Source organism: Columba livia, chromosome 3 (genome assembly GCF_036013475.1).
Source record: "Columba livia isolate bColLiv1 breed racing homer chromosome 3, bColLiv1.pat.W.v2, whole genome shotgun sequence".
Classification (NCBI taxonomy): Eukaryota; Metazoa; Chordata; class Aves; order Columbiformes; family Columbidae; genus Columba; species Columba livia.
Window position 1 is genome coordinate 29,205,927 of NC_088604.1, and position 18,409 is coordinate 29,224,335.

An 18,409-nucleotide genomic window follows, 5' to 3' on the forward strand; every position below is an offset into this window, starting at 1 on the left:
GGATAAGGAATTACTGGGGGGAGTCCAGCAGCAGGCTACAAAGATGATTAGGGGGCTGGAGCATCTTTCTTATGAGGAGAGACTGAGAGCACTGGGTCTGTTCAGCCTGGAGTAGAGAAGGCTAAGAGGGGATCTCGTCAGTGTTTATAAATATTTCAAGGTTGGTTGTCAAGGGGATGGGACCAGACTCCTGTCAATGGTACCCAGTTACAGGATGAGAGGCAACAGGTACAGACTGAAGCATAGGAGGTTCCATCTGAATAAGAGGAGAAACTTCTTTACTTTTAGGGTGACTGAGCACTGGAACAGGCTGCCCAGAGAGCCTGTGGAGTCTCCTTCTCTGGAGACATTCAAAACCCACCTGGACACATTCCTGTCTGATCTGCTGTAGGTGAACATGCTTTAGCAGGTGGGTTGGACCAGATGATCTGAAGAGGTCCCTTCTAGCCCCAGACACTCTGTGATTCTGTGTTTCTCTGATTCTGTGATTCTAAAGTAGACACATATGCCTGATGATTTTGCTAGGAGCCTTTGACTGTGTTGATTGTCTACAGACTGTGATGGAGGTTTAGACTTCTACCTGGCTTACATGTAGATACCAGTGTTACAGGTAGCTAAATGCAAAAGTGTGAGTCTAGAGTTGGATTTCCCCTGCAGCCTGCTTGGGCATTTAGGAGAGAAGATGAAAGAACGATAACCTGTTTAAAATATGTAAAGAGGAGAATGCTGCTGAGAGAGGACTTTTCAGTGTAGAATATGTGAGCAATTGCATGATACAAGGTATGCAAAATGAATCTAGGAAAAATTTAAACTTGAAATCAGACACATTTTATAGGTAAAAACATTAAAGCACTCAACAGTCAAGGCTTTTTGGTCTATTCAGGTACTAGAAAGAACCTGAATCAAGATTTATTTGATATTTTTTTGCAGGTCTCAATGTTTTTCTAAGAACTATGTAACAGACTACTAGCAAAAAAAAGATAATAATGAATTAATTGCCTGTTACATAAGGCCAGCATTAAGCAAAAGGACAATGGATTGTCATAACAGGTTTTTTGGCCATAAAGTTTACTACTAAATTTATACTAGTTAATAAACAGGGCCATGAGGGTGAGCACTCACCCCTGACAGTGCATTCATTTTGTTAACACAACCTCTGGCATGGCTTTGCCTCATGCCAAATAACACTCTCCCAGACAGTGCTGGGATACAGTTAAGGAAATAAGATATGTGAAATCTCAGTTTCAAAAGCAGGTTTGCATGTCATAAACATAGGAAGTCTGAATTCCTTTTTTTCCCTGCAGTAGTTAAATAACTATAGGGCTGTTACTTTGCAGTATGTTTCACTTTATGTAACTTTTTTCCTAATTTATATTTTCTTCCCTCCAAAATGCAAACTGTCTTCCAGCACAACCCAGAGTGCGTCTTATAGCTGAGATGTAGAAGAAAAAATTAATAGTGTGCTACTGTTAGCAAATCAGGATCAAACACAGCTGCACACTAATCGCCATAAAAAAACCCAAGTATTACTGACCTATAAGCTGAAGTTATGATAGTTCTAAGAAGGCCAAGCCTAAGCAATTAAATCAAATGGGTTTCTAATTTCTAATAGTGCCAGGTTTTATATAAGAAATACATAAAGTTTCTATATTTGTATTAATTTTTAATATCATATGTTTTGAGCCTAACAGAATATTTTATCTGAGAATTGTCCATTTGGTGTATCGGCTATATTATAAAGAGATGTATTTCAGAGTGCATTTTAAAATATACGTGTTGCACGTTCTACATAAAATATAAGTATTTCATACTTTAACAAATGAGTTTCATTACACAGTGTATATAACTTCTTTATATGCATCAGTTTCATAATGCGATTTATGGTTTTAATGACATCTATTTTCATACTCTTCCTTTCATAAAAATTAAATGAAGCACTATCTATTTATCTGTATCTGGTTTTTTTCATAAGCAATAATAATTGGAGGATGTTGTGCAGCTCTGGTAAATCTCAGCTTGTGCCGCTCTTACACTTTGCTGTATTTGGATCTTAGTATTTTACACTACTGTATTCCTGGGCTTGCCGAGGTTTGAACAGACAGGAGCACTGCTCCTTCCTGTCACCTTTCTGCCTATGAGCCTGTCTCAGAAATGAGGTCATGAGCCCCTTCTGCTCTTCCTCCTCACACTAGCACCTGTGTGGGAGGAGGCCATGAGTTCTTGGCTTGGCAGTGGTTTGAAACACCCCACTGTGTCCCAAGACTGAAGGTGGTGAGGAAAACACACAGCACCACCCCTCAGACATATTTGAGAAAGGGTGGAAGCTGCAAGGCATGGGAGTTGTAGACTTAATTGATGAGATAGTTAGGAACACACAAAAGGAGACACAAAAGGAAAGAAGTGAGGAGACATAAGAAAGAGACACTAGAGGAGAGCTGTGAAGAGGTGCGGTTTTGGAAAAAAAATAGGAAAAAGCAGAGGACACATATGGAAGAGGACATTGTTAGGGAGACAGCTGGAGACACACTCTTGAAATAAGAAGGAAGCTCCATGCCATGAGGATAAACAATGTTGAAAAGACAGCCGTCATGGCTGACCTACACTGCAACAGGGACACCCCTGATGGACTGCAGTGCATAGAGGAACTCATACCCATGCAGAGGAGCAGTAGAAAGCAAGGGGCAGTGGAGAAAAAAAAGGCAAGAAAGACTGAACAGTAGAAGGATACCTCGAGGCACAGACCCCAGCCTCCTGCATCACCCATCACCTCATCAAAGGGCTTGGGAGGCGCTGAGCACAACACACACTGGCAGGAGACTTTTTCAACTTGAGAGAACCAGTTAAAAAAACACAGTAAGCAAACATGTTAGGTAGACAGAGAAAAATGTGGAAAAGACAGAACTAGAAGTAGAATTGTGGTTAAACTCTGACACAATGAACTCTGACACAATGAACTCTGACACACTGTATGTAGTCAGCTTCCCAGCAAAAGCATTAATAACTCTTTAAAAGAGAAAAATTCAATGTTAACACTTTATGATTTTTTTCTTTGAAAGAGAACTACAAGTCGGATACTGAATCTTTCTCTTCATTTTCATAAACCTATAGTAAACAATGCCTGCAGCATTTGTTCCACTTATTCTCTATTTCTTGATCACTGCACCATTTTTCTCCTCACAGACCTCACCACTGTTAATGTAGTAAGAATTTTTCCTTATGTTTTTATACCAGTTATGTTTTATTCCTTAGGACAAGAAAAAATTAAAAAGTCATCTTCTGACTTCTTTTCCAACCAAAAATGAAGAATTTTTTTCAGTAGGATAGTCTTTCATTGAATGTGGATCAAAACTTCCTGGGCCATACTCCAGGGTTTATACTTTAAAAATCTTTTAATCAGGAAGATAAATATAGTCTTAAAGCTCTTTTACATTTATAACTATTAGTTAGAACAGTTCGAGAACTATTGTGAAACCATAAGTTATTTGGTCAAAGAGATTGACTTTATAAAATACAATGCTTGTCAGAGAAGAACAATTGTGTAAAATTGATTCTAATGCTACAAAAGAAAAGATGAAAGAAAGCAATTACATTAAATTGCAACAAAGACTTGTGAATTCTGTCTCTTTGTCTTCCTCATACGTAACTAAAGGAGGAATAGAGCCTCAGATTATAAAGCTATACATAATGGTTAGAGCTATTCTTCATGTTCAGCCTATAGGAAAGACCACAAGGTAAAACTTTCAAAAGGATGAGAGCAAATAAGGGGTATAGTTACCATTTTCAAAAGTGAGGTCAAGCCATATTTTAAGTGTATTTTAAAGGTATTTCTGTAATGTTTAGAATATAAATTTGAAAGTGCATTTCTTAGAAGTATAAATATCATTACTATTCAATGAGATTTAAGGTAGATTTTCAAAGACTTTTTTAATTTCCAAGGACATTTATTTGTTGCAATGCAGATGTCATGACATCCAAAGTTTTTGAACTTTTCATCTCTTCTAAACTAGTGGTCTGGCTCTTTTTCACTAGAAAAGAGAGGGTAGTTCCACATATTTATCCACCCCAAAATAAGGGGTGGCTTTCTATTTCTTTACTTTGAAATAGTGGGAGTCAGAAAAATGCAATTAGATTAGATGCTTTGAAATAGCTAAGATAGAGGAAATGATGAGCTAGGTAAGAATAATTTAAAATGAAGTCTATATGCCAGATTTTTCTTTCCCATTCTGACTTGCACATGTTTATGACTGCTTAGACTGTAAATCAGCAGAAAACACGGCTTTTATTTTTTTTTCTTTTTTTAATTTAAGAACATTGAAAGCCATATGAAAATTTTAATAAAAATTTATTTTCAAAGTTATTATGGTCTGTCAAAGTTATGTTTATGTTAATATATTATGGTTTTGGTTACATAAACCACTACAATAGAAACATGAGAGAGAGTATTTTTTTGTCTGAACTTAAGTACTTGTGAGTTCTTTCACAGACAGTGGAAAGGTTTTCACTACAGATTATGTATTTCTTATATACTGCTTACCAACTCTGCTTTCCAGTACATAATGTAGTTCCTCCCTAATAAGATTTTAGGATTGTGTCTTAAGTAGAGAGATCCTATTTACAGAGCTATCACTTCAGCTCAGAATAATGCAGGAACTATGACTATATTAGAAACACAGGCCTGAATGGCTTGTTTATTTCCTGGTCTCCATGAAGATTTTATACCATATCATATCTTAATAGTGGTTCTTTGAGTCATGACCTTAAATAGCCTATACTTAAAATATTATGTATGCCTAACACCAAGAAAAAAAAACCTTACAGCCTTTTAGTGGATCACAAAGCTTTCTGAAGGCCCAACAGTTCTTTTTTCTTGCTAGTAGAGATCATTGGTAACTACATGAAAGTCAGAGCTATGTCACCTCAAACTAGAGTGAAAGCAGATTCAAACACAAAGACCTTTCTGTCAGATATCAAATCACGCTCCAACCTTCCCCATTTGAAACCATTAAACAGCTAGTGGGATTTTCCGTAACAGTAGAAGCATTAACCCCAGTGTCCTGGACAAATTCCAACACAATCAATTACACTGTGCCAGTAAATCTCCATGCATTTTATTTAGATGCTGCTTTTCTTTTTCTTCTAGTAAATCATTAGGTGAGTTTGCTGTGCATTGTTGAACAGGTGCTGAGTTTTACCTAAAGTGGCTTCATTCAATGACGTTTGAAGCTATCTCTAAAAGACACAGCAGGGGCCTAATATATCAATTTAGAATGCATGTTATTACTCTATGGATTTTATTGCTATATTCATGCTGAGGAGTGCTGAAGAAACACAAAAATCTTAAGCAGCTTTAAGTAGAATGCATTGAACTGTTCTTTAGAAGTTTTTTCACTAATTTGGAACAGAATCAGGCTGACCGTTTTCTTCCTCTGCATAACTTTTCAGGATTGCAACAACATCTGTGTTTCATAGTATAATAAAGATGCTGTTTCCATATTCTGGTTACAGAAAATAGGAGTTACTTATATTCTAGACAAGCTACTATCTTACAGAGAAACTCACTTCTTTCTCAGTTCAGAAAATGGCAGTAAGCTTCCTGCTTAGTTTGGAGTGATGGCTTAATCTCTTCTCCCACTGCACCTTTTAAGATCAGCTGCTCAGTTATTTGAATTCTAAGTGTTACTTATTCAAAGCTGAGTTAAATTTTTCCCAAAAAAAGGCCTTGTGAATGAAAAAGGCCAACATCTATATATTCTAAGGTTTTTTCGGCGCAATTTGTAATGTTATCAGCTTTATTCTCAATACTGGAATTATTTACCTGTGTTAAATATTGTGGGGTGCTTTAAAACTGTACTGCAGTGTTAACAAAACAAATTTGAACTTGTTCCAACCTTGTGTAGATGCAATAAACCAACTGCTCAAAAAGAAAATTGGTCTCTATGTATTTGTGACTAATTAGTTCTTTTTTTGTACAGTGCTTTGAATATATAAAATATTTTCTAGATGCAAGGCATCATTACATAGGACAGAGTCCACTGCAGAGATAAGAAGTGCCTTTACTTGGTGACCTGTGGTCATATCTTTTGTTGCAGCTTCATATTATTGCACAAGAAAATGAAAGTTTGTATGATTTACCAAATCACTTCCTGAATGCATTTCACCAAATCAAATAATCACATTTCATTCACTTCAGAAAGAGTAAATCTAGGCTACCAGTTGTATAGAAATTCAGCTATAAATTTCACTATCTAGGTGCACTTCGATTGAAATATTTTTAAATAAGGTGTAGGTACTTTCAGATGTTTCTAGCAGATCTTTTTGATTCCTTTTTTTGAGGTAGAAGTTAAAATAAGTTAAAATTTCAGAAATCTATGAAAACTAAAAATGTCAATGAAATTCTGAAAAAAAAAACAAAGCACTTCTAGTTTGTAAACTGTTTAGCTGGGCTAAAGAATCAGTTCCGTTCCTGTGTCTTTGTGTCCTGGTTTAACCTCAGCCATCAGCTCAGCCCCACACAGCTGTTCACTTATTCACCCCAGTGGGATGAGGGAGACTATTGGAAGAATAAAAGCAAGAAAACTCATGCATTGGGATAAAGACAGTTTAAAAGGTAAAGCAAAGCCTCACATGCAAGCGAAGCAAAGGAAGGAATTAATTTACTACTTCCCATTGGCAGGCAGGTGTTCAGACATCTCCAGGAAAGCAGGACTCCCTCGCACATAACTGTTAATAGGGGAAACAAACACCATAACTTCTAACATGCTATCCTTCCTTCTTCTTGCCCACAGCTTTCATTGCTAAGCATGATGTCCTATGGTATGTAATATCCCTTTGGTCAGTTGGGATCAGCTGTCCCAGCTGTGTCCCCTCCCAACTTCTTTTGCATCCCTGGCCTCCTTGTTGGTGGGTTGGTGTGAGAAGCAGGAAAGGCCTTGACTCTAAGAGTTGTTCAGAAGTAACTAAAACATCCATGTGTAATCAGCACTGTTTTGGTCACAAATCCAAAACATAGTCCTATACTAGCTACAATGAAGAAAATTTACTCATATGCAGCCAAAACCAGCACATTTTGGCAGATCTGAATTTCTTGCCTTCTTGGCTGGCTTAAAATCCCAAAACATGGACCTCATTTTCCAGACTTAAGATGTTGGCTCTTTAGTGAACTGAGATTATGGGACACTGGTGGAACCTAATGCCAGCTACAAGACAAATTCCAGAACTGCTACCTACACTAACTAGAGTAAATTCTCATGCATCTTGAACCTCCTGATATTCTGGCAGGGGAGGGTATGGAGAGGAGGAGAGATCTTGGCAGTGGAGTTGTGTCAGCATTTTGATATCTTCCGAATCAGGCATAATTTTAATTTTTTGATGTGAAATAGGCATTTGCATACTTCAGACCTTATTAATCATCCTGTGTTTGACTTTGTTTTCTGAGTTCATTTTGGGATATCTCACAGAGCTGTAGTATTGAGCTTGAAGTAACCTCTAAGTTCATTTGAATTTTATTAAAATTAACATCTTTAACCATGAGGCATTTAGAAACCTATTTTCACAGAAATGTGTTGTGGTTTTAAATAGTTGCTAACCAGTCTGCAGCTTGTTTTTTTTTTTCCCTTTTTATAGTCTGCAGCTGCTTCCATTTAAAAGTGTAAAGTAAAAGTTGTTCCTGACCTCACCTGTCAAATACTACTGGAGGCATTCTCTCTGCATCAATAACCTGCAGGCAGAATGCTTGTGGGAAATATTACATGGTTAGTGTTTAATGTGCTTCATATGATAGTGCAGTTTACCCCACTCCTTTCACCATATGCTCAAGAAACATGATGCTGGAAAATGGATTCTATGTGTGTTTGACTCTGGAGGCATATTTCTACAAGTCCAGTTGAATTCTGAGCCCTGTGCTATTAAGCATTTTAGTAGAACTACTACTACTTAAGAATACTCTTATTACTGTTATTAGTACAGCTGCTATTAGTACCAATAAGAGTTGATACATGAAAAAACAAATGCGTGATTAAATAATTCAATGTCACAGTATAGTGCATTTATGTAAAATGACAAATAATTTCAGGTGTTTTTCATTTGTTATTTATTTTCATTCTGCAGTCTCTTACTTCTTCTACACTGTGCAAGAAGACCACAGACAACTAGACCATCTGTGTATATCCAAGCAATCAGACTTCAAAATATGAAGGTACAGAATTAGTTCTGATTAGTTGCAGAAGTTAGCTAAAATTCTGGCTTTTCAAAATTGAATAATAATAATTGAATAATAATAATTTTCTTACGTGAGTTTTATATCTGTAGTACTGACAGTAAAAACAACGTGTATATAAAAAAAGAGAATTTTTGAACTCTGAAACAGAAGTCATAATGCATACAGACTAAATAATTTAAGGAATTATTGATCAATTAAGGAAAAATATGCCAAGTATAAACATGGGTGCAGCTTTTTTATTTCTTCCATACAAAATAAAGCAAGTTTCCTATATAATTAATTCTGTTCAATGTAATCTCCTCTTTCAAAAGGTTATCCCACTGTCAAGATGGAATGACTTTTTAACAAGTAAAATACAATGGAAGGATACATTCAGCTTTTGACTATCATTTTAGAGGTCAATCAGCAAATTCTCCTGCTGTTTTGTTGCTGAGTATGGTTATGTCACCTAATTTTTTTCACTTAGAGGAACTCCCTGCTTACACACAAGCTATATAATTGACTTAGAAGGTGTGATACATGTAGCCTGGACCACAGAAACCAGCATGGGACAGGAGTGTCTCCAGTGTCAATCTGGATCCAAAGCCAGCTTATGAGGATAGGAAAGTGTAGCTCATTAATTCCAATAACCTTATGCCAAGTTACATCAGCTGCAACTCTTAAAACCTATGAGTTTTTGCTATCAAGTTTGAAAGAGTTCCAAGTAAGCAAAAAAAACAGAGTTGAATATAAATAGTTACTTAAACATAACTATAGAATTAACTAGCACTTCTTTGAAAAAAGGAAGAAGCGTTCAAATATAACTGAAGTACCCTGTGTTTTTTTGTATACTGTGTTTATTACTGTTGATGTGCTCAAATTAAATTGACTCTATATTTTGAATGACTTACACTTTGATCCTAATATCTGTGTTTATTGAGTATTCAGATGATATCATTTTCCTAAGTTATTTTTTTCCTATTACTTTTCTTCCTTCCTTTGTTTTGTTTTGTTTTGATTTGGTTTGGTTTGGTTTGGTTTTTAATCCTGGCTGTTTTAAAATATGCTTTATGTACCTGATAAAATCTAAGCTTGAAAATATGAGTAGATTATTTTCCCTTGATGAGAAATAAACTTTGTCACAATTTAAAACTCTTCAAAAAATAATTACTAGTGTGTTTATTTTAGCAGTATTTTCTTTTCATCCACACATCAGATAAATTAATCCAAATTAAATTTCATTTAGTTCAAACGTTTAGGAAAATCACTTGTGAAAAAAAGCCATTAATAGTTGAATACTCACATTTTTTTTAATTATTTGTCTAGTTCATTTTTTAAGTTAATGTTATTATTATTATTATTCTCTTATTCATACTATGAATGGCAATATCGGAAGAGGTGCAGTCTAGGATTACTCTTAAAATACAATAGTATACACAAGTAACTTGCTCAACCTACCTTAAAAATGAATTATTAATATTACATTGCTGGCATACTGTTGAACTATACACCAGAAACTAAGAAATCAATTAATGTATTTTTAAGCAAAACAATCTGGAAACCCTTGGGCATGGTGAGAACGCTGTTAATTACAAAGCTAAATATTGGATTAGCTTTTCAAATTTCTGATCTCTGATCACTCTTTTTTGCAAAAAGAAAATGATAGAATGACACAAGGTCAGGAAGGTCCTCCAGGGGATTGCTGTATCAGAGGCACCAATACAGTAATGAATCATTATGGCAGCACTGCAAAAAAATAACAGACTGAAACTTTGGTTGAATCACTGAAGCATTTGTTACAAATTCAAAAAAATCATAACTATAAGATACACATGTAAAAAACCTATGTATAGAGTGCTGTACAGAGAAAAATGTTAGATAACGCCACTTTCTACGTAGGAGAAGTAGGGATGGTGCCCACTACTGGAAGCAACAAGTATTCAATGAACCATTCAACAATCATCCCCCTTTCTGAAGAAAATAGACAAACTATACCCCCAATGCTAGAATCTGGATTTTACTCGAGCCTGTGGAATAGTAAAAGAGGGATCTGAAATCAATGTGCATCTCAGAGGAATGTATAATGCAGTAGAGAGGAAGAATAAAAGACTAGCATTTCTAGTTAATAGCTTAAAAAGACCTACACAGCCCAACTTTCTCCATTTACTGAGAAGAAGCCTTTTATGTCATTATTCATGAAAAGCCAGAGGATGGCTTTGGGACTGGGACTGGCTTCCCAGGGAGGCAGTCATGGCCCCAAGACTGACAGTGTTCAAGAAGTGATTGAACAACATCCTCAGACACATGGTGTGAACTTTGGGGTTGTCATATGCAGGGACAAGAGTTGGACTCAATGATCCTTGTGACTCCCTTCCAACTCAGGACATGCTATGATACTGTGATCCTATGATTTGAATAACTTTGTAATACTACAGTCCAAATCAGTGAAGGTATGACCAAATCTATGCAAATAGTGCACAGGTAACAGATATGTAGATTTTGATGTAGAATTAGTCATATATTTTAAAACAGCCCTTCTAACAACTTGTGGTTTTTATTTCAAAAATAAGAACTTCTTAACTTGGAGGATCTTCAAGCCTCAATGAGGAAACACAAAGGTAGAAGGATTCTTCTGGACTGTTGGTTTTGTTGCAGAGATACTGTAGCATCTCAAGTGTAGTGTTTTCTGAGATTAAGTTATACCATACAATGTGAATGAAAGCTTTTTAACTACAAAGAAACTATAAAACTACCCACTCAAAGGGGTATATTTTCCTGACAAATCAAGAATCCCAGAAATATTGTAGACATAATTTTCAAAAGTGTCTCATTATTTTTGTCATGCCCATTTTAGATATCCAATGTTATGTCCAATTTTCTCTTGACACTGAGCAGTTGGATTTTTTACTAAAAGTACTCACAGTTTGTGTAGACTGAAAATTACTCAATTGGAAGTGATAGTCACAAACTCAAATTCCACAATTAAAACAATAAGGGAGCATGCCTGTCAGCCTGAGAGTTTTTAATAGCTAAATAATTATAGTAAGATAACATGCTGCGGCATTTGGACAACTATAAACAAAAGTTTTGATTGTTAAGGTTAATATTTGTCATTATGAAAAATCACTTCTGGAAATATTGTCAGCAATACTTACATTTCTTTTCTGGTTTAATCTTATAAACGTAGGCTGTCATGTCAATACACACCTATAATAGACTTTATTTTGTTATAGGTACTAGCTGTTTGTGGCACTCTTACTTCTGAAATACCATTCTCAGTTAATTTTGGAATATTTTAAAACCACATTTACAACTCCAAATTGGAATTGCCTGACGAAATCTGGAATATGGTGGAATATGAAGATTTGTATTAATATAACTCACTAGAGAGAGTCTTCTATGAACACAATTTTTGTGAAAGGAGCTGAAATTCAAGTTTAAGTAATGATGAACTCTCACATTGTCCAGGATTCATTGTATTTAGGTTGCAATATTAGAAATTTTCTCTGATTAACCAATGTATCTTCTTGGGCTTAAAAAAACCCCAACAATCCACATCTGCTTTGCCTCTCAGGGAGACTGAATAATGACATGGTTAGCACAATTAACAAAACATAGGAAAAAACAAGATAGAACTTTATGATTATAATTTTTTACTAGAGCTCCTTCAAATTACAACAAATAGTTATAATAATTTTCTTTGTTCTGGTTGTCATTATTGATACCATCTTAGCCCCACAGCCACATGGCTCTGTCACACAGTAGGGTAGTAAAAGGCTAATGAGGAGGCAAAAGAAATCCATGCCAGCATGTACTAAACTGAAAGCCAGACACTGTAATTGATACTGTTATGTGTCCTACTGTACATTGATCTCTTGTAATTGTTTTTCATTATTGTCTTAGAAAAGTGGATATGATTACCTCAGTATTTGCAGTGTTACAAAATAGAAAATAGACCTGGAAAGGCACTTAAGGCATCACGTAACCCAATTTTCTGCCCTAGGACAGAAACAGTTGTAGACAAGGTATACCTAATGCATTTGTTTTGCCATTAAAAATATATATATATATATATATATATTTATATCAGTGATATGGATTCTAAAAGTTCCCTGGACAATGTATAACAAAGCTTAATTACCTTTACCAATAGAAAGATCCTTACCATTCTTAATGTCTAACTTAAATATCCCTCCTTGCAAATTAAGCCCATTACCTTTGAGCCAATGGGATAAAGAACAGTTAATTGTCATCCTCTTTCCAATTGTCTTTTATTTATGGGAAGGCTGTTACCTTGTCTTATGGTCTCTAAATTTTCCTGAACACAAAAGTAATAGAGAAAGACAGAGCTATAGGACACCTTCAGAAGTAAATTGTTAAACAAGTGTTGAAGAAATTCTGGAGTGAGCAATTAATTTTCTGTGTATTCACTGTGCTTGACTGAAAAGATTCTTGATATAAAGAGTTTGAAGATCAAAAATTATGTATAGAGATATATATTTGAAGACAGACTTAACTGTATTTTACTAAAATAATGAATATATTGTAGGTATTCTATCCTTTTAGTAGAAATATTCTATCAGATTAAGCTAATTTGAGATGATGAAAGGATACACTATGTTATTTTATTGGAGTCGCAATATTAGTAGTATTTCATATATGAGTCCAAATTTATGAATGCTAATGTAGTGAGACAGGCAGAAAAGAAGGATTTTGTTCTGCTTCTCAGATTAAAATAATTATTAAAATTAAAACTCGTGTAGACATAGGTTTGAATTTTTCAGTAAAATGAAATTAAACTATTCTAGAATAATTAACTAAATAAAAGTTGTAGAAAGGTATAGGATTCCATTTACTTTGTCTGAAGCCAGCAGTGTGAAAGATTTGATACACTAAAATGTATGATCACTAACATTCTGTTTCTAAAAGCAGTTTACCTGAGTAAAAATAATCCTCAGTTTATAAGAAATATCATTAAATGTTTAGAATAATTTTTAAAAAGTAAAAAAAAAAGTTTTAGCTATTAACTGGCTCTTCAGAAAGCATTTTTTTCCCCAAATGTTGTTTCATCTCTGTGACAAATACACTCAACACACCCCCCCCCAGCCAAACCAGCAGCAGTTTGGTGCAGGCTCCAAAGTAGATAAAGGCCTGAACTGCAGCTGGGTCAATAACTCCTCTTAGGAAACCCACAAGGAAGCAGAACAACACACTGAACCCCAGTAAGTTATGGGTGCAGGGAGTCTTGTGCATATCTTTCTCCCTGTGTGCAATTTGTCTACAAGCCAACGACATTATTCCATAAATATGACATCCTGGGTGGAGCCTACTTTGAGCTCTTTCTGCTAAACAAGCATGGCTATATGATGATGATATTTTACTACTCACAGACCACTGGATGAGCCAAATTTGTTTTATTTTAATCCTTTATCTGAAGTAAATGCTTATTAACTAGAATTAATCACTTAGAGTTATAAGATCATGTGATTTTTAGTATACTGTCTGCCTCACATCACTTAGTAAGTTTTTTGCTAAAAACTTAAGCAGTATGTTGTAAAGTTCTGCTTATATTCACCAAACTTGGATCTGCTTAATGAAACCAAAAGCAGCTACAGACCGTCATGGACACTTACAAGATAAGGCCTGTTTTGCATTCTACTGGGAAGAACAGAATTTGCTTAGACAAAATAATCCCTTCAAGGCCAGCATGAAGCTACAGATCATTATGGACACCTGCAAGGTAAGTCTTATTTCTCACTTTGCTGAACAAACAAGGTTCATTGAGTCAAAACAACACCTTCAAGGCTAGCACGAAGCAGCTACAGACTGTAGACAATGCCTACAGCTAAACAAAATGAAGGCCTGCCTGAGGTCAGTGAAAAGGATCCAAAGAAAGGCAAGAAGACCCCAGACTCAACTATTGCTATTGGACTGAATTATGGTGCGAGGGGTGGGTAAATAGTCTGTAAGGGTATAAGCACGCACATATTTCTAAGATCGGCTGGGACCTCTGCGAAGGCACCCAGCTCAAGCCAATCCTGTTGCTGTACTGCTCCATTAAATTAGTTATTTCTGCAGACTTTGATGCCTGAAGCTTTGCTTTGAGAGACCTAGGATCTCATCCTCATCATCAATGAACTTCAGTGCCTGCGAGCTCTCCCCAGGAGACCTGGGATCCAGACTGCAGAGCGACCTGACACCAGGCCCCTAGAGGGCAGGTAAGCAGGTTGAGATCACAGTATCACAGTATCACAGTATGTTTGGGATTGGAAGGGACCTCAAGAGATCATCTAGTCCAATCCCCCTGCTGGAGCAGGAACACCTAGGTGAGGTTGCACAGGAAAATGTCCAGGCGGGTTTTGAATGTCTCCAGAGAAGGAGACTCCACAACCTCCCTGGGCAGCCTGTTCCAGTGCTCTGTCACCCTTACTGAGAAGAAGTTTTTTCTCAAATTTAAGTGGAACCTCTTGTGTTCCAGCTTGATCCCATTACCCCTTGTCCTATCATTGTTTGCCACCATGATGAAACTTTGAAATCCTTGCCAAGTGACAAAAAGGATTGAGTGTGGACATATAACCCTTTGGCCACAAATACATATAATCCCTTACCTGTTTTCCCTTAGTCTGGGACTAAGCTTGCGTCCAGCTGCACCTAGACTCTGAGAAGGAGTTTAGAAAGCAAGGGGCTCCATTCCGAAACTCTTTACTCAACAGGAGGGCCTCCCTCTATCCTTTCATATCTCCTGTCCTCATACAAATCACTCTAAACCAACTCTCACACGATTCAGCCTGGCATATTTCCTCCATACAGTAACCTTGCCATAAAATTCTGTTAAGTCGTACTTTTCTTTAAGTGATCTAAACATTGCTCTGCAGCAAGCAGGACCTTAAATCACTCATGCACGACAATCTCAGCTTTGAAATCATGTGTACAAGCAATATGTTTTTTACTTCCTTTTTCTACATATCCCTGGATGTAGAAACAAAATATTCCATCAAAAGCTTTCAAATCTTACTAAAATGACATCAGAAAAGCTGAGACAGTAACCCAGATCCAAACAGTAGAGGAAAATGTAACATTTCAAGTAGATGAATTAAAATAAATAACTAAACACACTAAAACTAAGATAGAAGAGTCACAAGAAAACCCATTTTTCTCCCAACTGTAATGAAAAGTAAAGAACAAAAACATAGTGTGAATTAGCATTGATAACACAGACAAAATTGTGTTTCAGTAATCTGATAAAGCACGATTTGATTGTCTCTTCTATTCCTACAACAAACAACAATTTGGACACCCACCATGTCATTAATATAAATCAGAAAAATCTTTATTTTCCTCTGAAATCATGCTTTTACTTTGTAAATGTAAAGCCAGCATGATATTCACTGCATTTTAGTGATTTTTTTTCCTTTCTATATTTTTTATTAATAATCACAATGGCTGAAAATTCTTTCTTCTCACTGCTGTCTTCAGGAATTTTCATACAGAGTTGATAATGCAGATCTTACTCAAGAAAAAAAAAAATAAAACCTCACTAAAATCAATCAAAGTAGGGACCCATTCCTTTAGTAATTCTTACTTTTGTTGATTGCTCATGGCTAAGATTAGTACGTGGCGTTACTGAAAAAAAAAATACAGACAAAACCCTTTCATCTTATTGGATAGCAGAATATTTAGCTCAAGGACAATAAAAGATTGGCGCAGTGTGAATATTCTTGAGCTTATTGTTACGCGCAGTAGAAAGCATGGCTGAACTTCACTACAGATGGTGCTATTTAAATTGTCCATTTCCCAGTTTGTTTATATTTTTTGTCTGTTCATTTAGCAGAACTTTGATATTTCCTGACATGCAACTTCAGTGACTAGCCATGAACTTAGAAACAATGAATGCTTCTGAGGTGAAAATGATGGGCCTTCTAACTACATGAACTTCTGCTAAGGACACATATGTTTCTCTTCACTTAAATCACATCTAGGTTTGACCCCAAGCCTTTTCATTGGTAAAAAACTGCTGCTGCTGCTGTGCTTTCATTTGATCCACAGGCTGTTACAACTCCCCATTCCAACAAAGAAGAGCTATGTGTGAGGTAGGTGTTAAGACATGAAACTGCAATTCAAAGGAATTCTGAGTACAAATCCCATGGCACTATGTCAGCACCTGAAAGCTTCTGTTCTAGAGAAGGGGAAACAGTAGGATGAAAGACACAGGACAGTGTAATATTACTGTGCCAAGGTCTAAGCAAAATATGTTTGCTTCTCCCAAGAGGCTTAATTCTCCTATAGTTGGGAGAATTGATGGTTCTAAAAGTCAGCATAGATAGGAAGGAGTACCACAGCACACACATCAGGGATATATATATAATGGCATTTGTATTCCTGGTGCCTATATCCAGTAAGAACTGAAAAAATAACACACGCCAAGCATTTATTTATTGTGTTGTTTCCAGAGTTAATACCTAAATCAGTGAGCACAGTACACCAATAAGGGATAGAAATCATTAAGTGTGACTGTAATCGGACAGAGAACTGTGAAAACACTATGTGGTACTTCACATTGGCTTGTCCTCAGTTGCATCTCTATCAAATTTACTTCTGTTTGAAGAATATAACTGCTGAGCCTGTATTCCTGACCTGGAATTTCAACTTTGTTAGTTTTATTTCGTTCATAACCCACACAAGTTTGGCAGCTGAGTGCAAGATGTGCTTAGAAAGTACCCGCTTCCTCTTCCACATGTCTTGGTCTGAAGCACCACCCTTTGAAAAAAATGTGTCCTGTCACCTAAGTTGGGATGCAACTACGGAAGGCCTTTGTTTTGTCATTTAGTACAGAAAATAGTTGATTTAATCTACTCTTCAAGCACAATATAAACATTAAACCAGAACTGGTGGAAGCCAAACAGACACAGAAATAGGGAGTATAATGAAAAACATACCACATTTACACAGTAATTTTCATGACTTTTAAACTAAGTCAGCTTCTGGCTCACGCATAGGTTTATGATAACCGGGACAATGACATGTGATTCATGAATTTAGAAAAGGTTAAGAGCAAGGTGTGTGTACTCTGCCTTTTCTTTTTGATCTAATTGCAATGTACTGCAATGTAAGTGAGCTGAAGGTCCCATGGAAGAGTCCCTCTGAAGCAGCCACGAGTTATGCACAGAGATGTCATCTACAAATTGCTGTGAATCTTTGTGAAGGAAGATACCTGAATGGGAAATACCCATGATAACTGTTAGACAGTTGTAGATGTATTTACACTTCTTCCTTCTGGAGCTGTACTGGGTGCGGGTGCCCAGGCTCCAGCAGCAGGGACTGCAGGAGGTCTCTGTGAGAGGTGGCCAGGGCTACTCTGTGCCACACACAGAGGGTTCCAGCAGCTCCAACCACCCACCGCAGGGCACAGTTGAGCCCCCAGCCAAGGTGGTGCTGCCTCAGTGAAATGTATTTAAGAAAGTGTAGAAAATACCACAGAGTGGCAGTGAGGAGCGGGGAGAGCAAAAAAAGAGTGAGAAGCAACAGAGAGAAGACCAAGGTGATGAAAGGAGGAAAAGGAACAACGAGAACTCAGTGGCAGAGCATGTTGGAGCAGGGCGAGTGAGAAGCACAGAGATGCAGAGAGAAACTGCCACCTCCTGCAATGCCCCATACGATGCTGGTTACCTCATGAAGAGACTGAGTGTAACTTGTAGTGGTATAAAAAAGGAGACAAGAGGTACCCAGATTGATGAAGAGCCTGGGAAAAGAGGAGGAAAAGTGCTTTCCCCAAGTGTGTCACGCTTGTTTCTTTTTTCTTGGTTTTTGCTTCCCAATACCTAATTCAGTAATTAAAAAATTATATTAATTGACAATAACTGAGACTAATTTCCCAAAGTTGAGTCTGATTTGCCCATGAAAGTAACTGGTACTTGTCTCCTGTCTTGATTCCCTGCCTTTGTCTCAAGCCACAGGCTTTCTCATTCTTGTTTTTTCTATTTTCTCCCTTGTCTCACTGAAGAGTAAACAAGCAGCTGGGTGGGAGTTTGGCTGTGAGCCAAGGCTTACTCACCACAGGCACAGACTTATCATCTCTGTATAGCACAGACATGTAGCAAGGCCAAGAAAATAAGCTAATTTGATTGTAGATATTGATATATATATATATGTGTGTGTGTGTTTATATGTGCTCTATCTATAGTTAAGGAAAAATCAGAATTTTAAACCCAGACT